General features: G+C 51.5%; 1 long non-coding RNA gene across 4 annotated transcripts in view; it reads left to right on the top strand.

The window, feature by feature from the left end:
* Positions 1 to 1,028: 1,028 nt before the first annotated feature.
* Positions 1,029 to 11,056, top strand: part of LOC133228545 (uncharacterized) — a 78,749-nt gene continuing 68,721 nt past the window's right edge. For all 4 annotated transcript variants that reach the window (XR_009730251.1, XR_009730250.1, XR_009730252.1 and 1 more), the window contains exon 1: positions 1,029 to 1,455. This is a non-coding gene — a long non-coding RNA (uncharacterized LOC133228545). The remainder of the gene's footprint in view (positions 1,456 to 11,056) is intronic.

The raw sequence follows: 11,056 nt of genomic DNA, 5'->3' as shown, positions 1-11,056 counted from the left end.
CTTCTGGCAAGTCTTTTGACTCAGTTGTCATGTTTAAAAAATGAAGATGATGCAATTTACTGGACCGATTTATCGTGAGCAATAGATCTTAGGGCAATTATGAAATCCTCTATTTTTTGAATCCTATGCAATTATTATTCCAATATTGGGCTCTGAGCTCTTTGAAGGCTTAGACAGCATTATTTTTTTTTCTTTCCAGACTGAGTAGGTTTAATGGTGAACCCCAAAGGTATGTCCAAGTTGTAACCTCCAGAACCTGCAAAGGTGACTATGTGGAAAAATAATCTTTGCACATGTAATTGTGGATTTTGAGATGAGATCATCCTGGATTTAGGGTGGGCCCTGGCTTATTTGTTTGTGCTCAGTCACTCAGTCATGTCCAACTTTTCGTGACCCCATGGACTGTAGCCCACCAGGCTCCTCTGTCCAAGGGATTTCCCAGGCAAGAATGCAGGAATGGGTTGCCTACTCCAAGCATTGTCTTTTATCTTTGTGTCATTAACCTCTAACACAGTAAACAACTGGCACATAATAGATGCTTAAATGTAACCTTCTCAGAGCATTCTGCCCAAACGCCTCCTCTCAGGACTTCCCAAGTTATTCATTACACTCTCTTGGTTTCCTTCAGAGCCTCAGAATGATATATCTGCTTGTGTACCATTTATCTCAGAATTAGATTGCAGTTTCCATGAGATGCGGACCTGGTCTGTCTGGATGGTCAGAATCTAGAGCAGTGCCGGGTGAAAAGTGGGTGCTCAAATACATTTGTCTAGTGGGGAAAGGGGGCTTTCCTCCTGGCTTAGATGGTAAAGAATCTACCTGAAATGACGGGGACCTGGGTTCGAGTCTTGGGTTGGGAAGATCCTCTGGAAAAGGGAATGGTAACCCACTCCAGTATTCTTACCTGGAGAATTGCATGGACAGAGGAGCCTGGTGGGTTACAGTCCATGGGGTCGCTCAGACACGACTGAGCGACTCACACACACACACACACACACACACACACACAGGAGAAAGGAAGGAACGGTGTCTATTTTATTACTATTCGTGATAGGAGTGGTTGCAAGATGAACTGGAATCCATCCAAACTGAGAAAAGTTACTTGGCTCTGACCAGAAAGGTCAGAAGCAGGTTGAGTTTCCTCCTCACAGAATTCTGCGTGAGAACCTTTCTTCAGGGCCGGCGATTCCTAGGGTCTCCGCCAGGGGGCCCTTCCTGCTAAACTGAGCAGCGTGAGTGGTTTTCTGACGTGGACAAAGGGCTGTCTCGGAGCCTGAACTGGGGCCTCTGGGGGGAGCCGGCGGGGGCCACACCCTCTCCTGGGCTCGGCACCAGGGGAAGGCTCCAGACGGCTCGGGCTGTGCGCCAGGCTGCTCGGTTCCAGTGGGAAAGCTGACCTTGGCCAGGAAGAACCAGGAAGAGGCACAAATGACTCATTGTCCCACATCCTCCAAGGTAAAAACCCAGCAGTGTGTGTGGCCTTTGGGGCTGGACGTTACTGCAGCCTTGGCTCACTTCGCAGCCAAAATAAAAGCCGTCGGCCAGCAACCCAGGCGCAGCCTAGGAATACAACCCATGGCTCGCTCCCCTTGTCCCCTTCCACACACTTCCCTGCCTTGAAAGTTCTTAAAACAACCTGTGTGATTTCCAGTTCTAAAAGTGGAGCACTATTTCCTTTTAAAGACTTAAGGCAGCCTGCATTTCCAGTCAGGGCCATGTGACACTTTTATGGCCTCGTGGAAGAAACTGGATCTGTTTTCAAGTCACGTGTGAAGAAGGTCTGGGTGAAAGGTGCTTTATTTTTATTCCGAAGTTTGGAGGCCAAGTCACTGCCGTTTGTCAAACGTGCCGGTGCCTTCAGATTTCCACTAGAGGGCACTCTTGGAAAATATTTATATATTTTATTGCTCAGTCTAGGAAGTGCTGTTTTTAAAAAAGAAGGGGGCGGGGAACACCGGCAGCCCAGTGTAAATTTCAGAGCAAGCCCTTTGCCTTCTTCACCTGGAGCTATTCCTGATTCTTCCAGAAGCACAGCTAGAGAAGAAAGCTGGAGAACCCACAGGCAGCTGCTTCCCTCCTCGGTCGTTTTGTCCACAGGGGATGTAGCTGCCTGCTCCCCTCACCCCAAACCCCCTCCACGCCATAGGGGGGCAGCCCTGGCCTGCCTGGAGAATCCCCTTGGAAAGAGGCTTTAGAGATGCTAAATCTGGGGGCCTTTGGTTTGGTTGGGTGCCTTCCCTCACAAGCCAGCAGTGGCCGGAAATCCTCAGAAAAGTGCCAGGAAGGGTCAGAGGGGTGGCTGGGGCGTCAAACAATTAAAAATAGGGCTTCCGGGCAGGCAGCCATGGAGATCTGGCTCGATATGTAAATAAGTGTAAATAAGAGCAAGCCTCGGTGCTTGGGAGGACGCTGTGCACATTTTGTGCAGCTAGGGCCGTCTGGGGTGGTGGTAGGCTGTCTTTATTCAGTACAGAGCCCAATTTATTAAAAAAGTGTTTTTCCACCCAAAAAGAAAATAGTTCTATTGAGTTCCCTTGGTGGGGTGGGGGGTGGGGAGGCAGGAGATTCTTACAACATAGATTTCTCACTCGATGAATGAGTGTCAGTGAATAAATTAGAGCTGATTTTCAGCCACTATAACCTTATTTCTGGAGCATGTTCGATATACAGTACTCAACTTTGCCATTCCTGACATTTGTGCCACCTTTTAGGGTTGACCTTATTATTCCTGTGAGTGACCTCATTTCATTCTGGGATCAGCTCTGTGAGGTGGGTATTACCATCAACATCCCATTTTACAGAAGGAAACTAAACTCAGGGAGGAGCAGGGACACACAGGAACGGTCCACAGCCGGGGGTTGAGGTGGTTCAGTATCAGGTCCGTTTCAGCAGGAACGTTTTTCTGAGCATGCGCCGTGTGCCAGGCTCAGCGCTAGGCGTGAACCGGATGCTGCTTCCTGCTGTTCCTCAGAAACAGGTTCTGCAAATGTCAGGGCAAACCATTGACTTCACTTGGAACTGGTCCTCATTCTTCCAGAAACACAGCTAGAGAAGGAAGGGGGCAGTACAAAAGCAGCTGCTTTCTTTGTCCACGTGGGCATCTTCTTGGTTGTCGGAGCTCCTGTGGTTCCGGGTGGAGCCAGAAGGGGGCGCCCTTCCTTCGGGGTATGCCAGGTCAATCCGAGTAGACCAGGTGCCCGAGACCACAGCTTGCTCTAGGCTGTTCCAGGTAGGCAGGCATCTGTCCATTCCTCCTGGGACCCATCCCCCCTGCTGACCTTGGCCCCCTCTCTGCACACCCAAAGGTACAAACGACAAGGCAATCCGTAGAAGGCTCTGTCCAGGGTTTTGCCGTGCAGACTTCTTGTTCACTAATTCCTCTGTCTGGAGATTGGCTGAATTTGAAATAGCCCTGAGGCTCTCAAGAAGCAAGGTGACCATGGTGACTCCCAAAGAGTGCCCCTGTGGCCTAGGGCCTAGGGTTGTAGAGAAAACGGGAGAGCAAAGAGCCAAGAAGGGCTCTGGGTAGTGGTTCCCAAAGAGGTGCTTGGCAGATCAGCTTTTCCTTGAGCCCATTCTGAACTTCTTTCTGGGAGCACGTATGAGTTTATAACTAAACACACAAGTGCACATGTGTGAACATACACACACACACACACACACACACACACATACATGAATGCATCTTTAAAACCCAGCTCCTTAGGTTCTCATTTGTTATTGTTTGCTAAGTCGTGCCCAACTCTTGAAACCTCACGGGCCGTAGCCTGCCAGGCTCCTCTGTCCAAGGGATTTTCCAGGCAAAAATAACCGGACTGGCTAACCATTCCCTTCTCCAGGGGATCTTCTCAACCCAGGGAGTGCACCTGCGTCTCTTGCATTGGCAGGCGGGTTCTTTACCACTGTACTACCAGGGAAGTCCAAGTTCTCATTACTTATCTATTTTATACATAGTCGTGTATATGGTGTGGGGCTTCTCGGGTGGCCCAGTGATAATCAGCCTGTAATGCAGGAGACACCGGTTCTATCCCTGGGTCAGGAAGATCTCTTGGAGGAGAGCGTGGCAACCCACTCCAATATTCTTGCCTGGAGAATCCCCATGGACAGAGGAGCCTGATGGGCTACAGTCCATGGGGTCTCAAAGAGTCTGAAGCGACTGAGCACACACGCAGTGTATACAGTACAGACAAATACTGTTTGACTCCACACGTATGAGGTACCTGTGTCTGTGTGTGCCTAGTCGCTTCAGTCGTGTGTGGCTCTTTGCGACCCTATGGGCTGTAGCCCACCAGGCTCCTCTGTCCATGGGGATTTTCCTGGCAAGAATACTGGAATGGGTTGCCATGCTCTCCTCCAGGGGATCTTCCTGACCCAAGGATCCAACCCATGTCTCCTGTGACTCCTGCATTACAGGCAGATTCTTTACCGCTGACCCATGGGGAAAGGCCTAGGAGGTACCTAGAACAGTCAAACTCATGGAGTCAGAAAGTACTTTGATGGATTCCAGGGGCGGTGGCGGTGGGAGGGGGAATGGAGACCTAGTGTTTAACGGGGACCGAGTTTCTGTTTAGAAAGGTGAAAAATCTGGGAGATGGATAATATGAGAGTTGCACAACAGTATAAATGTACTTAGTGCCACTGAACTGTATAGTTAAATATGGTTAAAATAGTGTTTTATATTATGCAACTTTCACTGCGCACACACACAAAACCCCGGCTTGTCCGGGCAAACAACATAGGCTGAAACGGTGACTGCTCATACAGATATAGATTCTTCCCACTCCCCACACACACTTGGATGCAGCAGAGAATCTCTATCAAAACTGTTGATACCCGTGAACAGAAATGGATACAATGGAAAGTCTCCATTTGATCGTACCAAGGTGTCTAAAAGAGTGGCAACAGTGCGGATGCAAATTGGGGTGCCTGGGGGGCTACTTTCTGCTTCAGAACCCTGTGAGGAGACGGCAGGAGAATGGGGGAGCGCAGACTGAGAGAGGCAGGAGCAGCGGCTCCGGCCTGCTGCCAGTGGTCCGCAGCTTCGGTCTCTTCTCCCGGATTCATCCCAACAAGGGGTGGGGTCAAGCTCAGGTCTGGACACCACAGGCCCCTGTCCTAACAGGCAGGGCTGGGGAGTGGACCCAGAGAGGAGGAAGAAATGGCTTTCCCCAGACACATAAGTGCGGCAGTCGATTTCTTGATTCAGGGCTCTGATCGGTGGCTCAGAAAGGCCCTCCACACATCTTGACCGGCTTTCCCCCAAAGCCAGCTGAGCCCCGGAGGCGCGGGACCCGGGATTCACGCTCGCAAGCCCGTCTCCGGCGCTGCAGCCGACGCGGGTCCTCAGAAGGGGCGGTGGGTACGGCCCGCCCCCTGCTGGCCGAGGGGATGCGGCCGCGGACCGGGAGGATGCTCTCCCACGGCCCCGGGGGCGCCTTCTGCCCAGAGTCGCCGAGTCTCGGGAGGGATGACCCAGGAAGCGTTGGAGGAAGTACACCCCGGACGAGGGCACTCTCCGCGGCTCAGACTCGGGACACTCGCCGCTGTAGCTTTCACCACCCGGCAAGGGGAGGGGTTTTGAAGTTCGCAGCTGAGGCCGACCACCCTGTGCGTTTGCCAGAACAATCCAGGGTGGTGGGAATTCCTCCCCCTTGGTGTGGTAAGGAGAGCCCAGTCTCCTGCTGCTGCTAAGTCGCGTCAGTCGTGTCCGACTCTGTGCGACCCCACAGACGGCAGCCCACCAGGCTCCTCTGTCCCTGGGATTCTCCAGGCAAGAACACTGGAGTGGGTTGCCATTTCCTTCTCCAATGCATGCACGCATGCTAAGTCGTTTCAGTCGTGTCCGACTCTGTGCGACCCCATGGACATCAGCCCACCGGGCTCCCCTGTCCACAGGATTCTCCAGGCAAGAGTACTGGAGTGGGTTGCCATTTCCTTCTCCAGAGCCCAGTCTGGGGTGGGGCGGGGTGTTCAATAAGCACTCTAAGGAGGGTCTGTGCTCAGAAAGAGGAAGCGTCTTTCTTAGCTTCGGATGCCTTTCGGCTGATGCCTTAGATGGTTCTAAAAGGGAAGAAGGGAGGCGAAATGAAAATACCCTTAGAGGGGATTGTCCCCCGTGCCCCTTAGCTGGAGAGCTAGTGGTGGAGCCGCGCTACCTACACCTTCCCGGGAGGCGTTTGGCCCCCACCCCAAGCTCCACACCGCGCCCCCCCCCACCCCCGGCCCCCGGCAGCCTCCCCCTGCGCTGCCGCGGAGGATAAAATGGTCTAATAGCTTTTTATTCTGTTGTGATTTTTGGCCGCTCTTCTTTTGATGCTGCAGACTCAGGTTTTCTCAGTTGTTCCATGACTTCAGACTACTTGCTAAACAATGTCCTCAGAGGGAAAAACAAACCTCGATTAATAAAGTGCTCATGAAAGGGCAGCGATGAGGGAGCTGTCAGGCCTCCCAAGCGGAGAACGCTGAGATGCGGGCTGGCCTGGCCTCAGAGACCCTGGCGGCCGTCGCGTGACTTCTACTCCGTCTCCACAGAGTCCGGGGCCGCTGAGCGCCAAGTGTGAGGTGGACACTTGCCTGCTGCATGGAGACAGAAACTCATTTGCCGTCTGTCAGGCAGCCTGACACGGAGCTGCTAATGATTTTCTGTCAGCCCAGGCCTGGCTGGCTTTGAACCAGTGACCCAGAGGTAAAAGGCCCCGATGTGCAGGGCTCCCTTTACAATAACTGGCCTGCCTCGGCCTCTTTTGCCTGGCCACTGTGCTCTGGTTCCTCTTCCCCCGTGTTCTTCTCATCCAATTGAGTTTTGGTTGGACCCTAGCTTAGCACTGGGGGTTCCCTGGTGGCTTAGTTGGTACAGAATCTGCTTATAACGCAGGAGACCCAGGTTTGATTCCTGGGTCAGGAAGATCCCCTGGAGAAGGAAATGGCAACCCACTCCAGTATTTTTGCCTGGAGAATCCCATGGACAGAAGAGCCTGGCGGGTTGCAATTCATGGGGTCACAAAGAGTCCTCCCCCACTCAGTGACCAACACTTCAGCTTAACATTTGGGGCTGAGTGGTTAATGTCCGAGGAAGGCAAGCTGGGGTGCATTTTTGTCCTGAGGGGAGGGGAGATGGAACGCAGTTGAAGGGCAGAGGGGCAGGGCCTGCTTGATTGGCCTGGGACCAAAAACCACCTGCTCCTCCCAGGCTCTGCCTGGCCCTGACCTCAGGACTTTGCATGCATATAGAGATGGCCCCCACAGTAAAGCTGACAGCAAGAAGTGTACCTCTGGAGGGGTTCTGAGGCCTAGGTGCTCTCAGTCTCAACTACTCTGAGGTTGACATTGTCAACAGTTTTTTTTTTGCTGGTAGTTTTCATGAAAAAAAAAAAAAAAAAAACAACCAAACAAACTCTCAAGAGCCATAAATGGAATCAAACAGCATTTGTCTGCACTTAATGCATCAGTGCTGGAGACATAAGGGATGTGGGTTTGATCCCTGGGTCAAGAAGATCCCCTGGAAGAGGAAATGGCAACCCACTCCAGGACTCTTGCCTGGAGAATCCCATGGACAGAGGAGCCTGGTGGGCTACAGTTCATAGAGTCGCAAAGGGTCAGACATGAATGAATCGACGTAGCATAGCACACACAATAGATAAATAAACAATTGAGGAAATTCAGTAGACAAATGAAAACCAAGGGCTGTGTCTCATGGTGCTGGGAGAGGGGTGGGGTGGTGGCGGGAGCCTGCGGATCAGGAGTCAGCAGTGTAGAGGGGGAGGGAAGCGCAGGTGCTGGCCAGGTCAGTGCTCCAGGTGGAAATGCAGGCTTTGCCACTTACAAGCTATGATATGGGAGCCTCCACTTTCCTATCATGAAATGGGAGTAATTGTGTGTGTGTGTGCACTCAGTTGTGTCTGACTCTTTTGAAGCTGCATGAACTGTAGCCCGCCAGGCTCCTCTGTCCATAGAATTCTCCAGGCAAGAATACTGGAGTGGGTAGCCATTCCCTTCTCCAGGGGATCTTCCTGACGCAGGGATCCAACTCGTGTCTCCTGAATCTCCTGTATTGGCAGGTGAATTCTATACCACTGTGCCACTTGGGGAGCCTGAGAATAATTATACCAGTATAAAAAATCTTCATAGGATTGCATGGGACCTTTCGTGTAAAGCGCTGAGCAGAGCACCCAGCACGTGATAGATGACTGATAAATGTCAGCAAGGGGCTCCTGAAAGGGAGAAGGGGTTATGGGAGGAAAAAAGAACAGTGGATGACAGCGGCAGTGGGATGAAGAAGGTCGAGATTAAGGAGAGGTTTTTGCAGATAGAAGCAAAGGAATTTGATGATCAGCTGAATAGGAAAAGTGAAATGGGAAGGCCAAGGGGAGGACCCCTGGACCTGGTTGCTATGACAACTCAGGAAGCTGGTTGGGGAGGATGGTGTGTAGGGGAAGGAGGTTCCTGACTTCCTTCAGGATGTGTGCCTTAAGGATACCCATGGGTGGGGGATGTCCAAAGATGAGCTCAGGGTTACCGGGCTGGGAGCACTGGCTGACTCAGAGTTGTGGCTGGTGCTGCAGGAGTGGCTCCCAGTGGGAGTGCATGGGGGTGGGAAGAAAGATCGGAGACCGGGGTGCCTGGAAGGGTCCACGTGAAAGGGTGAGAGGGAAGGGGGCCTGTGAACAGGACAGCCAGATGCTCCAGGAGCATCCAGAGAGGTGAAGCTGAGCATCCCCCTGAGAGGTCACAAGAGGACAGCCCCAGAGCAGCCGTGCAGTCAGCTCTGGTCGGCCGGGCGTTAGCAAACTAGAATGCATACGGGGCAGCTCTGTGAGCTGCATTCTCAGGGGCTTGTCAGCCAGACTCAGCACTGCTGGAGGAGTTGGCCAAAATTTCTGTGTGGAGTTTTTTGGAGTAAGTAGAAACAAGCAAGATCCAGGCAGCAATGGTGGGCTGGAAAGGCCTTTCGGTTCCTGCTGGAGGCCAGGGAGGGCTGTAGCCAACTTACAATTGAGAATCAGGCGTCTTCATTAACTGACCGAGGGATTCGCGTCCAGGTCACGTCCTGACTGGACTGGGGACTCTTGATGGACTGCCTAATAGAACATTTGCATAGATTAGAAGTCACGTGGAATAGACCCTGACACCTGACCCCACACGTTCGATATAGTTTACCCAGGTCCCACCGTGTGGAACCATAATAATAGCTTGTCACTGAATGGTTCTTACCAAGTGCCAGGCACCATGACAAGCCCTGTGCATCTGCCATGCTGTCCTAGTAACACACCTATGACCTTACGCAGTTCTCTCTTTGGCTTCGTGAGCAGAGAAGTGATACACGTGGTATTTTGCTAGTGAAATACACAGAGAGAGACAAACGCTGCATGGTATCAGTTATGCTAAGCTGCTTCAGTCGTGTCTTACTCTGTGTGACCCAGTGAACTGCAGCCCTCCAGGTTCCTCTGTCTATGGGTGAACTCGAAAAAGTAGAACTCATAGAAGCAGACAGTAGAAAAGTGGTTGTCAGGGGCTGAGGGAGTAGGGTTGAGGAGGGTGGTAAAGCAGTTGCTGTTGTTGTTCAGTCGCTAAGTTGTATTTGACTCTTTTCTACCCCATAGACTGCAGCCCACTAGGCTCCCCTGTCTTTCTCTATCTCTGGTATTTGCTCAAATTCATGTCCACTGCATCATGGACAATGGTTCGCATCAATGGTTAGTGATGCTGTCTAACCATTCCATCCTCTGACACCTCGTTCTCCTTTTGCCCTCAATCTTTCCCTGCATCAGGGTCTTTTCCAATGATCTTTTCACATCAGGTGGCCAAAGTATTGCAAGGAGATCTGCAAAGAGATCCAACCAGTCCATCCTGAAGGAAGTCAACCCTGAATATTCATTTGAATATTCATTGAAAGGACTAATGCTGAAGCTGAAGCTCCAATACTTTGGTAGAAGGGTACAGACTTTCTATTATAGGATGAACAAGGTCTGAGGATCTAATGGACAGCTTGTTGTAGTTGATAATACTGTGTTGTGTAACTGAATTTGCTAAGAGGCTAGATATTAAGCATCCTCACGCACAAAAGTAACTATGTGAAGTGAAGGATATGTTAATGAACTTAATTGTGGGAATTCTTTCACAAACGCTTCAGATAGCTTACAGTTTTGTCAATTATACCTCAGTAAAGCTGGAAAAAACGTAAAAAGGGTGACAGTGATGTTAACAAGAATAACCACCACCACTATCACTATCCCTGGTGGCTCAGACAGTAAAGAATCCGTATGCAATGCAGGAGACCTGGGTTCAATCCCTGGGTTGGGAAGATCCCATGGAGGAGGGCATCCCACTGTAGTAGTCTTGCCTGGAGAATCCCCAAGGAAAGAGGAGCCTGGTGGGCTGCAGTCCTTGGGGTTGCAAAGAGACACGACTGGATGACTAAGCACAGCACAGCACATCACTGTCACTTGGGCCATCAGATATCCCGCTGGGCTGTCTTTTCTCTTTGGCCTGTAGCCAGGTGCTGGGCCCTCTTCCTCTCGTTTGTTCCTCTTCTCCCAATTCTTGGACCTCTCAGTCCCCTTCCTCATACTGTCGACTCTGGCTCAAAATTCCTCTCATGTCAATGAGGGGCCAGTCAGATTCCCTGATCTCCCCCCTAGGATGTCTTTAGAGACGCTTCTCAGCCAGAAGCTGTTTTGCTTGTCAAGCGTACCAAGGTTCAGAAATGAATTATGCTGTCTGCTCAAGATGTGGAAGAGGTAGCCGTGGCTCGTGCCTCATGCATGTTAGAACTTCCAAGTGTGATTAAAATCAAATGGACAGGGCTTCCGTGGTGGTTCAGTGGTTAAGAATCCACCTTGCAATGCAAGGGACATCAGTTTGATTCCGAGTCCGGGAGGATCCCACATTTCTGGGAGCAGCTAAGCCTGGGTGCCACAACTCCTGAAGTGCCTTAGTGCCCAGGTGCCACAAGTACTGAAGCCTGTGCTCCTGCAGCCAGTGCCCTGCAGCAAGACAGACCACCGCAGTGAGAAGCCGGTGCTCGGAACGAGGAGGAGCCCACACTCGCCGCAGCTAG

Source organism: Bos javanicus, chromosome 17 (assembly GCF_032452875.1).
Source record: "Bos javanicus breed banteng chromosome 17, ARS-OSU_banteng_1.0, whole genome shotgun sequence".
Classification (NCBI taxonomy): domain Eukaryota; kingdom Metazoa; phylum Chordata; class Mammalia; order Artiodactyla; family Bovidae; genus Bos; species Bos javanicus.
This window is presented reverse-complemented; position numbering and strand designations above follow the sequence as displayed.